This window comes from Chinchilla lanigera, unplaced genomic scaffold (genome assembly GCF_000276665.1).
Source record: "Chinchilla lanigera isolate Chin_1 unplaced genomic scaffold, ChiLan1.0 scaffold00028, whole genome shotgun sequence".
Lineage (NCBI taxonomy): Eukaryota > Metazoa > Chordata > Mammalia > Rodentia > Chinchillidae > Chinchilla > Chinchilla lanigera.
In genome coordinates this window covers 14,022,326-14,045,084 of record NW_004955429.1, presented here as the reverse complement: position 1 = coordinate 14,045,084, position 22,759 = coordinate 14,022,326, and the positions used below count along the sequence as shown (strand labels likewise).

The following is a 22,759-nucleotide window of genomic DNA, read 5'->3' as shown; positions in this document are numbered from 1 at the left end:
AGAAAGAAAGAAAGAAAAAAGAGAGAAAGAAAGAAAGAAACAAACAAACAAAGAGAGAGAGGGCAAGTACGATTAGTGATCCCTTATATAGCCTTGAGACTGTCAAGGCTGGATGTCACTGCCCACACTTGCAGATGACAGCTAAAGGTCACCTCACGGCACATAGCCACACTGGGTCCCAAGACACAGGTGCAGAACGGATTTACAGAGTGGTGGGTGGCTCGGGGAGGTGTGCCGCTGTCTGCAGACGGGGCCTAATCCCAGGAGGCAGGAGGGCTGCACAGCCTTGGCTCTGCTGTAGGGAACCCTGCCCCACGCTGGGGGCGCTCTGAAGCGTACACGGGATGCTAGTAGTGGTAGAGTTGGAGATGCTGCAGCAGGGCCCCAGGGAGGCATCCTAACTTGTCACCAGCAGCTGCGTGCTGCGGCCCCTGGCCCTGGCGCTGAAACCTCCAGGTATCAGGGCCCATCTGTACCTTCCCTGGGCCTTTGGCACTCAACACCCCTTCACTCTGCAGCACTGGGGAAGTGAGGCCTCAGCCAGTGTCCTCAGAGCTCTACAGTTTTATTTAGGGAGTCTGAACCGGGCACCGGGAGCACAGAGGCTTCCTGTCAGGATGGCTGATCTGGGCCGAGGTGCAGCTCCGTGGTGAGCGCTGGCCAGCTACGCACGGGGCTCTGGGTCCTGTTCCTGGGCTGCATGACTGGCCGAGGAGGGAGAACCCACTCCCAAGGGCACCCCAACAGTGTGGGCCCAGGGCAGAAAGGAGCAACGCCTGTGTCGGGAGTCACAGGGGTGGGCCGTGGGAAGTGGGAGCTAAATCGGGATCTGCCAGGGCCATGAAGGAAGTGATCATGTAGGGTACTAGAAGCCAACGAGGAGCTCAGTGGCATTTGCCAGATTCAGGCAAATCCCTTCCATGGGTGCCAGGGACACCAGGTTCAGGGCACCGAGGGGCCAGAGGGGTAGAGCTCTTTGTCTTGTGGATGACAGCATCTTGGTCTCTGGGGACATAAAACAAAGTGTGGCACTGCTGAGGCAAGAGGGTTGCTACAAGTTCAAGGCCAACCTGAACTACATAGTGAAACTCTGTCTTAAAGGAAAAACAACAACATTTTTGACCATGTTATGCTACCGGGGCACTGGAAACGGGGACAGATGGTCCAGGGAGAGCGGACAAAGTTCAGACAGGAGGAAGTAACTGGAGATGGGTGCTGGCTCAGGGGTGAGCACCTGCGTAGGAGAAAAGAAAAAATAAAGGAAGTAACTGAGGAGAGGAGAAGGTCTCCTCAGGGGGCCTCTGTGCCCTCAGGGGAGACCCTGGCAGCGAGGCATCCATTCCTGGAGCACCCAGCAGCAGCAGGCTGAGGCTGCCAAGCACAAAGGCTCCAGGAAGGCCCTGCTGGGTACCTGACCAGAGCCCACAGGCCTCCCAGGGCCATCCAAGGCCACAGCCAAGCTACAGGGGTTTGTTGAGCCCCAGCAGGGCCACATGAGGCTGCTGCACCAACCCAAGGGTGGGAAGGCCAGCATGGAGGGTCACAAGGCAGGCAGAAGGACAGACAGACAGACATGCCTAAATATGGCCCTGCTGGACGCCACTGCAGCCTCAGAGGCACTGCCAGCACTGCCTGCCTGGCCCGTGTACAGCTGTCCCTGGGGACCTGCGTGGGGGGCCTGGGTTTGACTCGCAAGAAACGAGTGGAATCTGAGTCTTTTCCAAAGGACGGCAGCTACCAGCAGTCACGCCAGTTCCAAGGAACCACTTGTGATAGTGTTTTGCTCTTTTTTATTCCTGGCAAGAAAAGGCCTCAGGATCTGATCTCATCCTTTTTTTTTTTTTTAACTCCTATTGTATCTAAGGCCATTCCCCCTACACTTTTGTCAACTTCTATTGCTACAGACATTGCCATTCTGGTTGTGCACTTGATAGGCACCGAAGTACTACATCATGATTTCTTTTTATTAGTACACATGTGCAGTAGTGTTTCCATTCCTGTGTGGAGTTCGCACAAGTACACCACACATCCCAATTCCCTTCTGCATCCTCTGCCCTCTCCCCCTCCCTCCCTCTCTTGGTCCCCTTCCCCTTTGACTAAGAGCTACCTTGCTGGGCATGGTGGCACACACCTGTAATTGGGAGGCTGAAGCAGGAAGATCACCATAAGTTCCAGGCCCATAAGTGAGTGACATAAGTGAGTTCAAGGCCAGCCTGAACCTGTATAGTGAGAACCTATCTCAAAAGTACCAAAAAAAAGGAGAGCGGGAAAGAGCTATCTCTTACTTCCTATTATGTCTTTTATCTTGCTCTTTATTTACACTTTGGGTTTCTCGGGTAAGAGAAGCCCTGCGATGCGTAAGCTTGTGTCTGATTTATTTCATTGCACCTTACGGCCTCCAGGTGCCAGGCGAGGATGCCGTCCCGAGGATGTCAGACCAAAACGACCTCCCAGGGGCTCAGGCTGGAGGCGAGGTGTGGATGAGGACTCTGTCTCCACCTCGCTGTGCACACTTTGACGGCGTCCTGAGCACTATCAAACATGGATCCGGCCCTGGGTGTGCGTCCGGGACTCATTCTAAGCGTATTAGAAAAAAGTCTCATCAAGCCGGTAACCGCCGACAGTGCTCAGGGCGAGGCTTGAGTTAAACAGTGAACCGACTCGGGAGGAACAGCACGGTTGGTACTGGCTGGCTGGTGAGTGTCCCTAAAGGCCAAGTGCTAACCACTGTGTCTCTAGTTTAGTTCCATCGGGAGGTGGTGGGGCCCATCTGTCAGTCTTCCTGTCATGGGGTGTCCTTGGAGGTGACCCCAGTCTGTTCTTCTCTTTCTCATTTCCTGACTCTGAGGCAAACAGCTCTGCTCCTACCATCATGTGTCTGTCATCACAGGCCCCAAAACAACAGGGCCCCCAGACCATGGACTGAACCTCCCAGCTCCAAGCTGGAAGCCAAGCACAACTCTCAATGGCTGAATCTTGGAAGTAGCTTCTGTGTCTATCAGTAGATGAACGGATAAAGACAGTGTGGTACTGACACACCATGGAGTACTACTCAGCCATAAAGAAAGGCAAACTTGAGTCATTTGTAGGAAGATGGATCCACCTTGAGAGCATAATGTGAAGTAAAATAAATCAAAAGCCAGCTTTAATATCACATGTTTTCTCTTGCATGAAAAACCCAAAGTATAAATAAATTAGGGAGCAAAATCAAGGACAGTATGAAATTGAGATAGCTCTTTTGCATAAGGGAGGAGGACCAAGATACAGAGGGAGCCAGGAGGGAGGGAAGGGGACGCAGAAGGGAGGTGAGGTGTGTTACACACAGGGCCCAACTCCACACGAGAAATGTGATCATTACCTACTGCAAACACACGCTAATAACAATCTTAAAAAATAAAAACGATGACACTTTGAAAAGAAAAAACATCTTGAGCCATGATAAATCTTTTCTCGATATAAGGTGGGTATTGCAGGTTTGAGTACAGCAAGGACAGCTGGCTGCCCAGAGGCCACACTCAAGGACACTGCCTCATCCCTCCTGCCACTTGAGGACCCCAGGAGAAGGGGCCATCTACAAAGAATGTGCTCCTGACACATCCACCAGCCCTTGGACCTCACACATCTCAGCCTTCAACAGTGCCAGTGTAAATCTGTCCTGAGGATGCCATGCAGTTTACGGCATTTAGTTACAGAAGCCTGAGGCGACTAAGATACCCACTTTATAAAAGACAGAACCTCAACATAGAATGCAGGATAATTACTAGCCTCATATTAAAAGTTTCCTACATTTTATTAGCTTCATTTTGCCAAGTGAATCAGAGAATTTGTTTGTGTTTTTGCTTTGTTTTGTTTTTTGAGACAGGGTCTCACTACGTAGTTCAGGCTGGTCTTGAACTCACTGCATAGCCCCGGCTGGCCTTGAGCTGGTGGTGATCCTCCCACCTCAGCTTCCCAAGAGCTAGGATTACAGGAGTGCGCCACCATGCCTGGGTGCAAAGGGTCATTTTTCATTTGTGATTGGTCAGTGCAGGGGACGAAGGACTTGCTGGGAGAGGCCACCCAGGTGCCAGAGGAAAGCACCAGGTTCCGTGCCACAGGGCAGAACAGGCAGCACAGCCCACATACCCTCTGGCTGCTCTGGAGCTGTGTTCTGAGCCTGTGTCTCTGCTTCATTAGCTGCCAGGCCAGGGCATGGAGGGGCACTGTGCAGCAACTCTGCACGAGGGCCAACCCTTCTTGACCTCGGGTTCTGCACCACGCCCGGTGTCCTAGAGCCGCTTAGTGACAGGCCAGGTGCCAGAGGGATGAAGACACAAAGGTCCTGGGGCAGCCCCCTGACGTCACAACTTTACAGCCAGAAGGGTTTTCTTCCTCTCTCATTTCTTAAATCTTTAAGCAGCTGTCTGTCATCCTGCAGTGCATCCCCAAAATAACTACTGCAGAAGCTTTGCGGATGACATTTGTGTGGAGGAAGGCGGCACAGGGCCCTGAGTCGCGGGAAACCCCAGGGCGCCTCCAGGCCGTGAGATAACACTTGGAAGAGGATGACAGAGGGGACAGCGAGGACAAGATGCTGGAATCCTGAGGACGCTGGCGGCCCTTCTGCAGCCTCCCCATCCTGAGTCACAGGGGGTAGGCCGGGCTCGTGGCCATGGAGACCAAGGCAGAGCCACCAGCCAAGGGCAGATGTGTTCTCCTGCACTCCTGTCACAGAGCTGTGAGTCACCATGGCCCACGCATCTGCCCGGACAACTCCTGAGAGCCAATGATCCGGATCCCGGAGAGGGTGTAGGGAGGGTCAGGAGGGAGGCTGCGGTAGCAGGAGTACCTGCGCCACCTTCTCCAGGTTCCCAGCTGAGCTCCCGTCGAGGGTGGCAAGGGCACTCACGTGCCTCACCCAGGGCCTCACTCACTGCCAGTCACTCAACAAGCACCGAAGGCGGCCCCAGCAACCAGGAAAGGGCACAGGCACAAGCTGCAGTCTCACTTGGGGTCAAGAAGAGGCTGAGCCGACTCAGAGGGACAGCTTGGGTGTCCCTTCTCCAAACATGCAGGAGCAGGGGTGATTCAGATTTCAGGCCATGGTGGATGCTGGACTATCTGCAGATACTACTGAGCTAGCTTGGGGCTGGATGGTAGAAATGGAGCCAGCTGAGCATCCCTCTGGCCTCTCATTTGATCCACAGCTCAAAGCGACAGTCATTTATGTTGCTTATACGCCTGAGCACATACCCGAAAGCTGATTTTTGTTCAGTTTTTCTGCAATGCTGGGGTTGGGACCCAAGGCCTCACATAGACAAGCACATGCTACTGAGCTGCAGCCCAGCCCCTGAGTGTGCAAGTTGTGAGGTGTGTGTGTGTGTGTGTGCAAGCACATGTGCTCAGTACTGGCAATTAGACTCAAGGCCTTCACACTGAGCTGCATCCCTGGCTCTTTTTTATTTTTTATATTCTGAGATAGTCACTAAGCCATTAAATCACTAAGCTCCCCAGGCTGGGCTGGAACTTTTGATCCTCCTGCATCAGCCTCCCAGAGTGCTGGCATTACAGGTGTGGGCCACCATCCCCAGCTCTGAACGCTGTTCCATACAGTATGTTCAGGGTGCCAGTGTCTTGACTGCAATCCACTACCGGGGGTCTGGTACTTGTGGCCTCATGTTGGGGCTCAAGAAGTTTTAGATTTGGAGCAGTTCAGAGTTTCAGCAGAGGGATGCTCAGCTGGCTCCATTTCTACCATCAACATGCAGGATGGTGGGCGCCCCAAGGCGGGGACACAGGGACAGGTCGGCGTGATTGTGGCTTAGTTCCTGCCCAGTGTGCTGGAGGGATGTGGGCCCAGTGTGGAAACCTCTTGGTTTCCCTCAAGAGAAGTAGGAAATACAGTATTTCCTGTGAAACCTGAGCAGAGCCAAAAACCAAATTCATCTGTCAAGTCACTTTTAGCCCAAAGCCTACCCATTTGCAACTGCTAATGAGAGGCCAAAGTGAGACTTTCTCAGATTAGAAGACTGTTTAGTCCTATGTGATCCGCTAGTCTGGTTATTGATTTCCTGTATGATCAGGTTTTTGAAAAACATTGTTTTATCTAATAAAAAAGTATTACCAGCCAAGCATGATGGTGCAGGCTGTTACCCCAGCACTGAGGAGGCTGAGGCAGGAGGATCACTGTGAATTCAAGGCCAGCCTGGGCTACATAGCAAGACCCATCTCAAACAGGGAAAAAAAAGCATAACTAGGCAAATTAGAAAAAGGTATAAGCAAAAACATAAAAGTATTCTTTATTATTCTTAATCATGTGGCCCAAAGTTAACATGGTTATGCCTTCCTTCTAGTCTTTACACATACACTAGAGAAATAACACGTGTATGTGTAACCTATGTAAATAACGGCCCTTCACAGCAATCTAAAATGAGGGAGGCCCCATTTGGCTGGTTTGGTGCTCCAGCCTCTGCGTGCTATGTAACACGTGGCCCAAGCCTTTGCATACATCATTACATATTCTGCAAAAATCATGACTGTTAGTAGCTAAAGCAAATCTCCATTGTACACATTTACAAGGCCCATGTAAGCACTGACTTACTGCTGAGTATTCAGGGGTGTTTCTAAGTGTTTAATGTAGCAGAATTGCAGTGTGCACCCTTACCCATAAATCTTTGTGTATCTAATCCCCCTCCATCATCGCTGGGGACGGAACTTGGGCCTTGTGTAAACTAGGCAAGCACTCACCACTGAGCTACAGCCCAGCTCTCTAGTTACTTCCTTAGGGATAACTTCCTACAAGTGGAATTCCAAGGGTGAAAGGCATGAACATTTTTCTTTGTTTGTGTATGCGTGTGTTTGAGACAGGATCTCTCTGTGTAGTTCAGGCTGAACTACTGGGTGAACTATGTCACCCAGGCTGGCCTTGAGTTTGAGGCAATCTTCCTGCCTCAGCCTCACCAGTGCTGGGATTACAGCTGTGCACCACCATGCCCATCTTGTTCTTTCAACTGTTGCGCGAGACCCCCAGAGCAGCTGTACATGGATGCAGAACTGAGTTCTGCTCCTGGCTTGGGGGAGGGGAGCAAGGTCCGGCAAAGGGACCCATCAGTGAAGCCCCTCCTATGTGTGTGACGTTTTCTCTCCTCCCTCCCTCCGTTCCTTCTCCTTTTCTGGCTCTTTCCCTCCCGGCTTCCTTTTTCCCAAAGGTCACAGGAAGGGGGGGTAGGTGGGGAGGGAATGTCTGTATGATGGGTGCCCCACAGGACACACGTGGCTGTCCCCGGCAGACTCCTCATGCAGCCACCACTTCCCCACACACCCGTGCACCTGTGCGATGGACTCACATGGGTCAGAGGTTCGTGCATGTAAATTCGGAAGGTCCCTTTATCAGGAGAGGCTGTGGCATTTTACAGCATCGACATTTACGTCAGTGTCTATTTTTGCACAACCTCCACATCAGAATGTGTTGTCTAACTTCAGGTCTTTGTCAAACTCTGCTAAGCTAACATCCGATCTCAACCAAGTTTAACTCACACTTCTTACAGTGAGGGAGGCTGAGCCATACTTCACGAATTTTTTTGTTTGTTTTTTTGAGACAAGATCTCACTAGGTAGTTCAAGCTGGCCTTGAATTCACTATGTAGCACAGGCTGGCCTCAAACACGGCCATCCTTCTCCTGCCTCAGCCTCCCAAGTGCTAGGATTACACCATACTCAGCAACTTTAAAAACTTTAAATGTCATATTTATTTCCTTTTCAGTTCAAGTTCTCTGACCACTTTTTCTATGAAGATGCTTTTTCTTACTGATTTGTATGGACTTGTTCTATATTCAGAAAGTTAACTGGGTGTGAGGGTACATACCTACAGTCCCAGCTTTTCAGGAGGCTGCACCAGGGGACTGAAAGTTTGATGCTAGCCTGGGAAATGTAACAAGACTCTGTCTCTAAATTTAAAAAATAAAAAGTTCAAAGGGTTGGGGTATAGCTCAGCAGCAGAATACTTGCCTAACATAAGTAAGGCCGGCCCTAGGTTCAAAAACAAAAAACAAACCAACAACAAAAACCTTACAGCTCATTTCTGTGGTAGAGGTTTGTGACTATTTTTTCCAGGTGATTCATTTGTCTGTTGAATTTGCTTATAGTATGTATTGAGACATTTCAATTTTTGATATTAGAATTTATCAAACATTTTTCATGTTGAGTATTAGAAAGGCCTTTTCCTCTTTGAGATTATTTTGAGAATCTCATATCTCCTAAAAATTGTGGGATTTTCTTTTCAATTAAATTTTGTTTTGTTATTTTTGTTTTGTCTTGTTTTGTTTTTTGAGACAGGGTCTTGCTATGTATAAGTTCAGGCTGGCCTTGAACTTGTAGAGATCCTCCTGCCTCAGCCTCCTGAGTACTGAGATTATAGGAGTGTGTGCCATCACACCTGGCTTTATTTAAAGTTTTGACTCATCTGGAATTGCTTGTGGTGAAGAGTGAGTTGTAAACCCATTTATTCATCTCTGCGGGGCTCTCCAATTGTTGCAGGTCTCCTTTTCTGCGACATGACCTTTACCCTGACAGCTCCTGTCTTCCTGCCTGGCCTTGGCTCTGTTCCTGGCCTCTCCTCTACCTGCCCTGCCTACTGTGTGCCTGGCACCTTCATCTGAATAGGCCCAGCCCACAACAAGGTGCAGCAGATGGCACTACCCAGGTCCTGACTTTGCTATTCCACGTGCACACCTGCCTGCGGTGGTCTCCTGACCCTGGGGCATCCAACAGGCTCCATCCCAACGCACCAGGCACAAGACACAACCAGTCCCTTCTCTCCATCACCTAGTGGCAGGGAGTGGTGCGGGCTCTGAACTGGACTCCCGCTTCCTGCACAGGAAGTGGTGGCCCCTCAGCTCATCTCCTGGTCCTCAGGTTTCCCGGCTACAGTTGGCGATGACAGCAAGACCTACGCTGTGTCCAGAGCACTCGATTCCATGACCAAAGCACCGTCATGGTGGGCCAGCTGCCCTCACTAGTCTCAAGGGGAATGATGTCCCTCCCTTTGGCTACAGTTCGGCAGGAAGCAGCCACACCCCATGCACACAGCACTTCACAGCAAGTCCCCAGGAAGAGGCCCGGGAACAGAGGACGCGGACCGGTCACCTGCACCATCCAGCACCCTGAGGAGCCCAAAGTCACATCAACACTCTCTCCTTCGGGGTGCCACAGTTCCCAGGCAGGAACGGTGAGTGACCCTTGGCCTCAGGGGCTGTTAAATAAAATGCCGAGCTGCCCCGGGCTTCGGACTGGAGGGACCAGCTAGGGGTAGGGTGAATCAGAACTTTCTCATGACCTAAGCAACGGTGCCCAAGAGCAGGTGAGAAGAGCACGGGAGACGGTAGGTAGGAGGGCACATGCCATCTTCCACACCTGTCCCCTTCTACACATCCCTCCCCGGCTGTGATGGGGCAGGTGAGCACACCCAGCCTCAGGGCGAGAAGGGCTCCTGGCACAGGCGTGAAAGACCTTCAGCTACTGCCTGCTGCACGCCAGGTGCCCCAGCAGGTCTGCAGAGGGAAGGGGCCACACAGCTGGCTGCTCAAAGGGTCCCCACCATTTCTCAAGGCCAGGGCAGGAAGTGGCTCCCCCGAGACCAGTGGCGTCTTGACATGAGCAGGCCAGGAATGTCAGACGGGATGATCTCAGGGCTTCTCCGAGAGTTAAAGGAATGTTCTCTAAGGATGGCTGCCACCTGGCACCACCAGGCCCCTCACAGACTCGTCTCCAGTCACAGGTGAGCATGCCAGGCTTCGAGGCACCCAGACAGCATGAAGACCACTTCCACATCAGTAACCGTTCCAGAAGGGGCAGCGGGGCTGACGGCCGCCTCCCAGGGCCAGTGCACGGTGGCCCACAGCCCACGGGGAGGCGGAGCAAACCACAACCACAAGCCAGCCCCGCACCCCCAGGAGGGTGGCTGACAAGCACAAGTGCTGGCGAAGAGGAGGGGAAACGGGGTCACGCATTGTCCCCCAGCACGAAGCGTGGGTCTGGCCTGTGGTAGGTGCACATTGACATTCACAAGCGGATCGCAGCTGGCAACAGAAGAGCCGTTTGCAGGACTTCTTTCCTTCGCCTCACAGGGAAACGGTTCCACTCCACACACACAGCGTGGCGTGGAGTTTTTCCCTGTTTCCCTCCTGTTCCTGAGTTTTGGAGCAGGTGCAAATGGGCAGTGATGATAATACGGCTTGCAACTGCTTTTTGGGTGAACTCAGCCCTGGGGGCGGAGGTCACCCACAGGCAGGGACATTGAGACCAGAGGGGTACTGTGTGCCCCACAGCCCCTCAGCTGGGTTCAGCCCCAAGCCAGGGGTCCTTCTGCTGAGTTCCGGGGGCTGCAGAGCATGCGCCGGGCACTGTAAGTGAGGCAGGGGCTGCTGCTGCTGGTCACACGTGGTGTGGGGTGTGGTAGGAGTTGTGAGGTGGGGTCCTGGAGCCCTGGGGTGTGGAGGAATGGACAAGACCCTTCTCTAGGGAGGAGCTATCAGAGGATCTCAGATGAGGGGAACCAGGCAACCCCAAACGGAGAGCAAGACGCGCCCTGTGCCGGGCCCCGGGCACAGGGAGGCAGCCACAAGGGTCACAACTGTGACCTGGAGCCACGGGCACTGCCCCGCCTCTGTCTCCCCAAGCCACTTCCCTCACTTTATTCCTCTGAGCCGTGGAGGTGGCTAGAGGGGGAGCGGGAACTACATCCCCTCCCCACCCCCAGGCCTCCTCTGGGCCTCTCCTGCTTCCCCCAGCTCTGGTTTCCATGACAGCACCTGGCAGCGAGGCCTCCTCTCTGGAGAGCTGGCAGGGACGCCACGCAGGAGACAGATGCAGAACCAGCGCAAGGCAGAGCACGCTCACCCGCGGGTGCCACCGTGACTTCCCTTCCGACACCAAGTCAGGCAGGATCCTGCCGTCCTCCCACTTGACACGTACGGAGACTGAGGCGCAGAGAGGGGAAGGGACATGTGTGGTCACACAGCCAGGTGGTGCGGGGCAGGGTTCAAACTCTCCTTCCTGTAGGTCCCAGGCCTAGGTACTGGGGATGGACCCCAGGGCCTTGAGCATGCTCTCCCACCCGGCCACCTCCACAGCATTTCTTCTTTTCTTAGTCTTAAGACAAGTAAGTTGCCCAAGGGTGGCCTCCAAGTTGAGACCCTTCTGCCTCAGCCAGTTAAGCAGCTGGGCCACTACACCAGGCAAGCCCAGGCCTTTGTCCCTGTGCCACATGTACTCAGCAAGGGCTCAGCTGTTGGAGCTGAGCTCCCGCCCTCACGGTGGGCCCACGGGTGAGTCCCTCCACTGTTCCAAGATTCTGCTAACTCCTCCATTTCCACCCAGAAGGACCCAGTCCAGGGCTCCTGCATGCAGCAGAGCCAGGGGTTCCCCAAGCTCACTGGCTGTATCCCACCTGGAGCTGCCCCTGTGTCCTGGGCACCCACTGCTCCTATCAACAGCTCCCACCTGCCCTGCAGCCTCCAGGTACCCAGAGGGAGGTCAATGACAGTTCTCTTGTCATAGGTCAGCACCCATGGCCCCTGTGGGCCTCTGAGGACCAGAGACCCCCAGGATGCTCAGTCCCACCTGTGACAGCCACCTGGGCACTGCTCCCCCACTTCCCTTCCACATTGACACCAGTCTCTACGGAGTCACATGGTCACCACACTTCCCTCCCACCCTGTGGACAAAGGGTGATCAAAATATACTGTGAGTGTTTATTACAGTAAAGGACACAATGCCACGAATCCCTCTCAAAATACTCCCCTCATGTTGGACACACGGATCCCACCGTTCTCACCATTTCCTGAGCAGTTCTGGAAGTCCTCTTTCATGAGAGTCTTCACCAAGTATGATTAAAAAAAACATGGCGAATGCTACGCCACATGCCATCTAACAGAAAGGATTTCTGGTGAAGCGGATGCTGGCTGAACCACATGGGCTCCAACCTGAAAGCCAACTGTGACCGGCAGAACAGAGGGTACAGAGGCCAGGCAGGAAGGGAAGGGGCATCTCCCCATCTCCTCTTTGGTTTTCAACAACTTTATGAAGGTGTAAAGCATATGCCACAACTCTCACCCACTTCAGTGTATGATTTTATCACCACTAACACTCCTTGTTTTCAGAATGCCTTGCAGGGACACGCGAAGTCTGTGGCAGAAAGAGTGGGTGGTGGGCACAGAGCAGGTGCCCTGGGGGAGCAGGGGCTCCACGTGTGGATGGGGCCAGTGTCCAGGCAGCAGGACTCAGCTGGGAGTCCACTCTGCACCTGCCAACCTCAGAAGACGTTCACAGAGGCCAGGAGAATCGGGTTTGGAGCCAGCACTGGCACTCACAGCAAGCGTGGCCCCTGGCAGGCAAGAACCTGTCTGCTCCCGCTTCCGTGACAATGACGAGCTTACAGGAGCCTGTTTGGCTGCCAGTTTCAGAGGTTTTGATCCACAGTAGCTTGTTCTGGTGCTTTGGGTGGGTGGTGACACAGCACAGCACAGCATATCATGGTGGGGACAGATGGCTCAGGTGGCCAAGAAGCCCCCGGTGACCTCCCTTCCTGCCACCAGGCCCCACCTCTCCAAGGCTCCACCAGCTCCCAGCAGCACCCAGGCTGGGCACCAAGGCCTTGCTGGGAGACTTGTCCAAGCCAAGGAGCTCCTGTAAGACCACACCTACTCCTCTGCCTCTTGCGGCCCAGCTACCCCAAAACAATATGGGTGGAGCACACGGCTGGGAAGTCTGGCTCACTTTGAACCTGGTTCCTCCGTTCGCAGCTGTGTGAGATACTGAACTCTCTGAGCTTCCCACTTCTCCTCGAAAAGCCACAGATGCTCACAGTCCCAGCCTCACAAGTGACACAGGGAACACAACGTGCTCCACACCAAGGCCCAGGTGTGGTGGAAGCTGGCATCTGCGTCAGCACCAGGCCCGGGGGTTGACCAGGCCTGCAAGACACAAACCCACAGCCACACAAGCTCAGGTCCACTTTAAACTGCAGTGGCTCCAAAATCATGTTTAGAGCACAGCTCTGTGCTCTGTATCAGGAGCACCCACTGTTAGAATTCCAAGCACCTGCCATCTCTGGTACCCAGCTGGGGATGCAGAAGGGCGGGTCCACACTCAGCTTACCGTGGAGGGAGGGGACAGATAAAAGTGACCTGAGATGCATGTGAAGATCCTCGGGACAGGCTGAGCCTGAGCACTGCCAAACAGGCCTCAGGCAATCAGCATCCCACCCCAGAGGCCCTTGTGGCACAGTGGGAAGGGGCCAGAGCAGCTTGGTCCAAACCCCAGCACGGTCACACTGGCTGTGTAACTTCGGGTGATCACCGAGTCTCTCTGAGCCTCCTGAAGCCCTGCGCTTCTCCTTCCAAGATCGTCAAAGCTGGATATGCTGTTGCTCCCCTGCAGGGCAGCAGCCCTGACTGCCCACTGCAGCGTCCCCCGCACACAGCAAGTTCACGACACCCACAGGCAGCCTCCAACGCCTTTCACCTTGCTGCTGTCCCATTCAGGTTTGCATTGCAGGACGTGGCTCAGCCCCTGAACTTAGCGCTGCAGGACTAAGTGTGCATGGCGGGAGCTCATGTCTGTGCCTGACCCCAGGGTGAGCTCCGGAGTGGTGCGTGTCTTATCCCATCGCTGGCTGTGGCAAAGGAAGCAGGGCCTGAGGCCTTAGCAAGAAAGCCTCGTACCTTCTCCAACCGGACCTGGCGCGACACTAAGGAGATGGGACATTGGGAAGTCCATGCCGTTTGCCTGCAGCTCCCTGGCCACCCCCTTCTGTCCACTCCAGCGTGCCTGCCAGCACTGCTAGCCTCAGTTTCCCTAGCTGTAATGTGGCCATTCTCACCTATCTCACAGGGTCTCATGAACACATGAGGGACAGCTCCTTTCCTCGACAGCTGGATGAGGGGTGGGAAAGGCCAGGGACCCTGTCTCTTCCACTCCCGGCTGGCTCTGGAAAGCAGCAGGCCCCAGACCCCTGGACTGCCCACCTCTTTGTCCCTGCTCCCCCAGGAAGGAGAGGAAGCTGCTTCGGACCCCCAGTACACACGGGACAGGAGCTTTGCTGCCTTAGGACCCTTGGCCACTGTCCACTTTCTAGTGTACTCCTCTTCAGGGCCCTGGAGGTGCCACAGGCTCTGGGTGCATCTGAGAGATGAAGTGGGAAGTGGAACTGAGCCCTGCCCTGCTTGCGTAGGGGCAGGGAGCCGGCCAGTTCCGCCTCCGCGTCAGCAAGCCTGCAGGTCCCCTCCACTCTAGGCGGCAGTGGTGACATCTGGCTCTCCAGCAGCCTCGCCGTTTGTCTTAATTCCGTGCTGAACAGACAGTGGCTGGCAGGGCCGGGCCCTCCAAGCCCCGGTGGAAGCGAGCAGGGGAGGGAACCCCGGCTGTCTTGTGTTCCTGACTCAATAATGGAGCTTCTCAGGCTCCGGCCAAGCTCACCATAAGGTGCTGTGAGAGGCAATCGATAAACAGCTGACAAATACTTATTGAGCTCCTGAAACCACAGGGAAGAGAACTCACCTTGCCTGGGGTTTCTGCTACTTCCAAATGTCACAGACACCACTGAGTTGCAAAAGCCGAGCAGGGCAGACAGACACTGGTCTGGTGGCTGCGTGGTGCCAACACAGTGAGACACCCTTATCACCTCTATCCTCCAATACACATTTATTCTGCACCTACTGTGTGCAGGTGTGCACTGCTGGGGCTCAAAGCTGGTGGGGTCGTGCAGCTGGTGGGGCCATGCAGACAATCACACGGAGGTGGCCAGATTGGGGGGGGGTCAGCCTAAAACAAGTGGCTGGGGAAGGTCTCTGACAAGGGACATTTGGATCCCCAGTGATAAAAATGCATCAGCTTTCATGAGGTCCAGAGAGACCCCCAGAGGGGTGCTTTCCAGAGAAGGAAACTGAGGCCAAAGACGTGTGTCCACTGGGGGTGTCAGGATTCGAGCTCAGGTCAATTTTCTGACACTTACTAGATGGCCACCAAAGCCACCGCCCCGGGTTCCGGCCACTCACAAGAACCCTGTTTCAGGAGTCTCTGACAGCTGGCAGGTCACAAATGCAAAGGTCACTGGACATGAGTGACCAAGCCCAACACGGCTCAAGCTTAAAAGACCCACAGGAAGAGGCATGGATCCTGACAAGAGGAAACACAGCTCCTCAGGGGAAAAGAAACCCCAGGTTCCTTTCTTAGCCGGTTTCTGTCATCGATGCTCGAGCCTTACTGGACTTGCTTGTAAGTGATTTCAAGTACAGATTCTGTTCCAAGCTCCATGACTCACTTGAAACTCATCACAGTTCTGGATGTGAATACTGTCACGCACCACGGAGGGCTGGGGCACAGCCTGAGAAAGGTGACTGGTGGTGTCGCCAACATGTGGACATTGTACTGAGGACTGACGTATCCTCGGGGTCCACCCACTACACACAGGGCGGTGTGTGTGCTGGGGCTGAGTTGTGCTGACAACCAGAGCCCGGGGTGAGCACATGGGTATCTAAGCACAGCTGGGCACCGGGCAAGGCAGATGCTCCTGGGGGCACCTGCTGTCAAGCTGGGGTGCTGCGGGGTGAGGTCCCATACCCTTCTGTGCCCTGCTGGAGACATTATAAGTGCTGTGCTCTGGTATACTGCACACTCAAAGATGGTTTCCTCCTTTAAATAATAAATGAAACAGCCCACTCTAACTTTCTCATGTACATTTTGAGACAGGGTTAGTGTTTTGGCTTGGATTTTTTTTGTTGTTTTTTGTGGGTTTTTTTTGCACAAGGAATTGAACTCATGACCTCACATTTGCCAGGCAGTTCGGCTTTGTTTTTTTTTTTTAAATGGTTTTGCTATGTAGCCCAGGCTGGCTTGAAATCATTATGTAGCCCAGGCTGTCTTCAAACTCACAGTGATCATCCTGCCTCAGCCTCCTGAGTGTTGGGATTATATGTGTGTACCACCATGCTCAGCTTTTCATTTTTTTAAAAAACCTTTTGACTTCTTTTGTAATAACACTTTGCTTAAGACACAAACACAGTACAGCTGAATAAAAATATCTTTTCTCATATCCTTATTCTAGAATAAAGTTTTTTCCTATTTAATTTCTTTAAACTTTCTTGTTAAAATCTAAGACACACAGCCGCTGAGGTTGCACAGATCGGGATCATCCATATGCCTGTCCTCCAGCTGCATGTCTTGTCCCCTGAAAGGTCCTCAAGGGCAGCAACATGTGTGGGGTGTGCTCTCCTGTGATGACACTGCCCCCTTAGCTCCAGTGTCATTCTGCAGTCCCATCATGTACCTGCAGCCCCAGGGGCCACAGCGTCCCTGTGTGGCATATAAGGGTACTGTCATGAGCCCCAACAGGACAGAGGCATTGAGGCCAAGGGGGCTCGGTGGCTTTCTCAGAACACAGGCTGGAGGGCAGTGGTAAATCCAAACCTGGGTCCCCAGGTCCTGGACCCTGAGCTCTGCATTGCAGGCTGAATTCAGGTATCTGAGGTTTCCTATGTGACTGCGCTTATCCTTGTCCTGAGAGAGATGATGACAGTCTGACCTCAGCACGAGTCCTGCCACTGCCCCAGAGTACTCTGCAGGCCTCCTGGGAGGCCAGAGCTGAGCGCTGTCCCCAGTTCCCCATGTGCCACCAGGGAGGGCGGCCTCTGTGCAAGAGAACAAGGTCAGGCTTCCCCTTCAGGCCCTGGACCAGGTCCCCTGGGGGTGGGTCCTGGCACTGCACCACCCATAGTGCCAAGCGGGGGTCAGCAGCATGGTCTCTAGTGTTGATCAGTGAGTTCCCAGGAACAGACGAAGGCCAGTGAGCAGAGAGAAGCAGCCCTGCTGAAGCGACGAGGGAGTGGACAGTGCCTGGGGAGGACGATGCCTCTGCAGGGAGTGGAGCCACACAGCACACAAATGCTCCCGGGACCACCTGCCAGGTCCCCTCTCCCACCACCTGCTGTGCCTGCAGGGACCACAGGGCAGGCTCCTGGCTGCCTGTCCACCTGCTTGCTGCTTCTGGCTAGATGTAGCCCCAGGCAGGCAGAGGACAGCGTCTTCCCCAGGTCTCTGAGGGCTCGCTGCACACTGGCCCCGTCCCAGTCTTTCTCCAGTTCCCCAGAATCCTCCTTCCCACACCCTTCTAACCTTTGAGCTAGAATGAGTCACTCCTTCTCACAGACAACCTTGGGAGTGACCCGTCCCAGGTCAGTTCCCCAAAGCAAGAAGTGCACCCAAGGTAACATCCCTAATCCAACTCTTCTTAGCCAGCTCTGGGGTGGGTCCTGTTGCCACCTTGTGCACCTGTTGGCTTCTGGATCAGCCCAGGACCAACAGACACCAAAGCTCCTACAGGGTCCCCAAGACACACAATGATCAGGGTGGTAGAGGAAGAGGGGGATTGAGGAAGGAGGGAAGACTGCATAACAGAATGGGAATGGGATGGAGACCATAGTTCAGTATGTACAAAGAAAACCAAATCAGCCTTTATCTTACATCCAAACCCAAAGCAGGTTAAAGAGCGATTGCCTAGAGTAAATAGGAAGATAACTGGAAACCCTGACTTTCCTAATCTGAGTAATGGGGCCATTGGTGACCAGCTGATAGTGTTATTGCAGGGTATAGAGAGACAGTCCAAAGTAGGACAGTGCCTGGTTCTTTTAATAAAAGAGGATTGAGGGAAGATTCTAGGGAGAAATTTGCCCAGATCTAGCTTCTCCTGGGAAGAAGCAAACTGGCAGGAGGGGGACTGGCCCATGGATCATAATGTGGGATCACAGGGAGACTGCGAATGTGACAGGAGGAGGAACTGGGACAGAAATGAATGCTTGAGGAAGTCACATTCCCCAATCTAGGGCCACCAGGAAATAGCCACTCACAGACAGCTGCCTGCAGCAGCAGCAGCAGCAGCAATTTTAGAAGCAGGAGGAGACTCAAGCATGGGTCACAGGCATCCAGACAGTGGCTCCTTCATCGAGGACCCCTGGTGGGCAGAACCCCTACCTGGCATCCACTGCCAGGCCCTCCCGATGGCACTCAGGGTGTCTGGACTTCTCACTGTCACAGCTTCTCCTTGGCCTTGCTGAGACTGGCTTCCTGCCTACTCTCCGCCTCCACGCCCACCCACAGGGCCCCTAGCTGAGCTCTGCCAGACACTCAAAGGAGAACAATTTCCAGCTTATGCAACTGCTTCCAAAGAACAAGGACTGGAGGGCCCTACCCACCACTTTTCACGGGGCCAGCATAACCTTGACACCAAAGCTTGACAAGGACACATGAAAAGGAAATCACCAGGGAAGTTCACCCATGTACTGCTATTAAAATCCTAAACAAAGAGCCTAGCAGATACAGTCTGGCAATACAGATGCCACAGGATGATGCAAGCTGGGTTCATTCCAGAGATGTAAGAACCAGGGTCATGCATGAGGTTACCAGATTGAAAAAGTCACATGACCATCTGGGAAGATGCAGAAACATCATCTGTTAAAACTCTACTACCATTTATCACTAAAAACAGAAAAACACTCAGCCAATTGGGAACAGAAAGAACTTCTGTATCGGACAGTTATCTACCAAAAATCTAGAGTAAAATTATACTTAATAATCAAATATGAGCAGCTCCTCCACAGGAATTGTGAAAGGTAAGACATTCACCATCACCTCTTCAGTCCACCACTGCTCTAAAGTCTTGGCAGGGTAATAATGCAAGGATAAATGAAGGAGCAAAAGAATTAGGAAACACAACTGTTATTTGTACCTCTTACAACTGTGTATGTAGTCTTGTCATAAGAATCAACAAATACATTTTTAGACGAGATTTTTGGCAAAATTTCTGAAAACAAAATCAATACGCAAAATGCAAACATTTTCCCAAGTAACCACCAGAATATCAATTTAAAGCTAGGCATGGTGGCACATGCCTTTAATCCCAGCACTTGGGAGGCTGAGGCAGGAGGACCAAGGCTAGCCTGGGCTACCTAGTGAGTTTTAAGCCAGAGTGAACTACATAGCAATCCCCTGTCTCAAATAAAAATAATTTAAATATGTGTGTATAAATATACATATACACAAATACAATAGCATATAAAATATCTAGTAACTAGAAATATATCTAATAAAAGATGTTATTACAATCATTAAAAACACCTTAAATCATGAAGAGGGATACTATGTTCATGGAAGTCTAAATACTATACCTCCCATCCTGTAGAGGGCAACTGAGAGCTCACGGTAATAACCAGGACTTGGAAATCACAGCAGCCTGGCTTCACAAACCACCTTTTGCTGCTGTTGAATTCTGTGGTCCTGGGTATCCTATCAATCTGTCTGAGCCTCAGTTTCCTCACCTGTAAAACAAAAATAGTGATTTCTGCCTAGTCTCGAGGAGTGAATGGTTATGGAAACACTGTGTAGAGTGCTGAATAAATACTGGGCATTCTTATGACTGATGCTACTATCTTCCTTGGGTCTGGAAGTAGGAAAAAAGTTGTGCCTCCCAAATTAGGCCAGCTGTGTCCTTGTGGCCATCCATGTATTTGTCGTTGAGGACAGTGCATATCCTGGGTAGAACTGGCCATCACTCAGTTCTCATAGCAACCCATAAGGTGAATACCATGTTGGTCCCACTTAAGAGATAGGAAAGCTGGCAGTTCAGCTGAGCAACTTAGCTTTCAGGCAGTCCCTCCTGCACAGATCCCTGTGGGCTGTGCACCCTAGGTGGTGGGGCCTTTGAATATGACAGATGTGGTCTGTGCTTTCATAGAGCTGATATTCTAGTTGGAAAGACAACCAAAACTCATCTCTCCACTAACAAGCTAGAAGAACTGAGATTCAAACTAAGGTGTACTGGAAGTCAGAGTCTACACTTTCAACTCAGCCTGGGAGGAGCCTTCCAACCCCTTCTGCGCCAGGAGCTGCTGGAAAGCAGAGGTTTCTAACACACTTCTGCGGGCAGAACAAGTTTGGAGGGACCACACAGGGCACGTTGCAGCACATAGCAGGCACTGCCAGCTTCTGTCCTGGTCCTGTGATACCCACAGGACCGAGGGAGGACTATGGGGTAGGTGGTATGTGTGTGTGTGTGTGTGTGTGTGTGTGTGTGTAGCATCCTGCCCCTCCCCCCTGCATCAGTGGTATTGTTCAAGAAGAGTGTGCACCCGAGTCCCCCGCCACCATTAATGGCAAAAGTGAGTCACTTATAAATAAGATACGGAGCTTTATTCTAATTACATCCTGAGATTCAGAAATGCTCCTGGGCTTTGTGAGAGGAAGGGCAGCAGGTGACCAGGGCTTGAATGATCTTCTGCCAGGTACGGCTTTCAGATAAAACATCTTGGATCAGGAGCAATTACAGCTCATGCCTGGCCTGAATGCTAATGAGAATCACTTACAATCACATGCAATTCTTTGCCATTTATGTGATCTTCCCCCTCCTTCTTTTCCCTGCCTGTCCATCTCGCCTCAATCCTGAGAAGCAGACACAGCTATGATTAATAGCCATTTTGCAGATGAGCAAATGGAAGCCCACAGTCACTCCACTCTTCCTTTCAAGTGGGGAAAAAAAAGGAAGATTCAGAACTCAGGATGAGTCTTCCTCAGCTGAAGGAACAAGTCCTTCCGGTCAGTGGCAAATCCAAGCAGCCAGGCTGGTGAGTCCTGTTGGGACAGCTGTGGGGTCATCTTGCAAAACGCATTTCAGACCTGTCACCTTCAAGTCCACAGCCATCAAGACACCCAGGCTGGTCCCTGGGGGACCCGAGAAAGGGCCACACAGCTCAAATCTGGGCTGGGAGCCAGGAAGCCTTTTTTCCACTGCACAAACCAGAGTTTCACAGAAGCCCGCTCTGGCCTCCCTGACTGCTCTTCTGACATTCAGAAAACATCTCTTTGAAAACTGCCCCAAATCTGGGCCCCTCTGAACCAAGCCAGAGCTGGAAGTCTTCTAAATAGCACGAAGGAGGCCAGTGAAGAGTATGGCACTGCCCAGCCTTCCCGGGAGGCTGGCAAAGGCCAGAAACCTGAACTGAGACTTCTGCTCTTGGGCTGTTTAAAGTCTGCGACCTCAGGAGGCTGCTGGGACACATGACAGCTAACTAGACCTTCTCTACTTTGCAGGTTGTTATTGGTAGGGGTGCTGGACCTCAGCAGCACCAAAAACAACCACCACACTGCAGTACACTTTTGTGCGTCACATGTGCCGTGTCAGCACCTTACACACACGAGCACACTCACATCCCTCACCAGCCCAGTGAGGGAGGCACTCTGAATGCCCCCATCCCACATGGGGGAACAGAAACGGGGGTACAGCAATTCGTCCAAGGCCACAGAGCTCAGGTGACGGCACTGGGATTTGAACCCAGGCCATTCAGCTCCAGAACCCATCCACCCGGCACTCATGGAAAGAGTGCAGTAAGAACCCCAAGTGCCTGCTCCTTTGGGGACCACTTCCAGGTCAGGGTCACCCAGCCTTCTCTGGTCAGGAGCACCAGCCTGCACCAGCAATAAAATAGTGGACTGGGAGCACGCTGCCTTCAGGATTCTGCCACACCTGAAATGGTACCAGGTGTCCCCTGCTGTTCCCCCACTCCTTGCCCAGAAGCCTGGTGTATGAGGGTCCCTCAGAGCAGGGCACCTGTGTGGGTTGTCAGGGGGACCAGGGACTCCCTGGGACCAATCTCCTGGAGACTTGCTATCTGCCAATCCTCCCTTTGTGGCCAGCCACAAGCACAAAGGGATCTAAATTAAGGTCTCCTCTGCTGGCCCAGCGTCACTGCTAATCCAAGACTCAAGGAAGAGTGGTTTTCAAACCCCAGCCCTGCCACAGCTGGACTGGCCGGTCGATCCAGGGAGTTCCTGGCCTCCAGAGCCTCAGTTACCACCTGCTCTCCGGTAAGAGTAAAGGTGCTCACCTTCCTGGGCTACTGCTGTGGGACACGGGACTGTGCACAGGGCTCTCTGCTTCCTCCCTCCCTGCGTTGGCCTCCAGGAGCACAGCCAGGACGGGGGTCCTCCTCTGACCTCTGACCTCCTCTCCCTGACGCCTTACCCCACTTCTGCCCCACAATCAACCCCCCTCGCATGGTACTGGCTCCCCAAGCCTCTCTCTAGGCGGCAGTGGCAACGCGGGACCGCGAGGCACCGGACTCAGGCGGCTCCTCTGCCGCTGGGTGGGCGGTGGGAGCCCGCTGCCTGGGGACAGCAACCCTGCCTGCGCGCTCACAGCAAGCTGCAGACTGCCGGACCTGGACAGGCGAGGCGGTCGGGGACTCAGCTGCGGGGCCGGGAACCGGGTCAGCCTAGGGGGAAGGCGGCGTCCAGGCCACGTCCCCACCGGGGCCGAACTGCTCCTCGGGTCCTCTCGGGTTGGAGTGGGTAGTTCGGCGCTTTCACCCCGGGTCCCGGGCCAGGCGGCTCCCAGCATGCGGACGCCCAGCGCGGTCCAAACCCGGCTCCTGCCCCGCCCGCGCTCCCGGCGGTCGAGTCTTCCCTCCGGTGGACGCGGGTAAGCGGAGCCCGGAGGGAGACAGTGGGCGCGAGACCCCGACCCCAGCCACAGGTGTCTGTGCCCCGACCCCGCCCGCCGCTGCGTCGCTGGGCTCTGGCGCGCGCCCCTCGTGTCACCGACGCGGGCTCCTCTGCTCCCTGAGGAGATCCGCGAGCCCACGGTCCCACCCGCCCGATACATGGGTCCATGCCCGACTCACCCGCGTCGGCTCTGGGGAAAGTTTGGTGCGTGGAGCTCTGTGCTCTGCGCGCCGTGC

General features: G+C 53.5%; 1 protein-coding gene across 1 annotated transcript in view; it reads right to left on the bottom strand.

Moving 5' to 3' along the window:
* Hrh1 (histamine receptor H1) overlaps window positions 1-22,753 on the bottom strand; it is a 47,600-nt gene extending 24,847 nt beyond the window's left edge. Inside the window, exon 1 of the mRNA XM_005387006.1 lies at window positions 22,703-22,753. The gene's annotated coding sequence lies outside the window, so the exon portion shown is untranslated. The remainder of the gene's footprint in view (window positions 1-22,702) is intronic.
* Window positions 22,754-22,759: the final 6 nt, after the last annotated feature.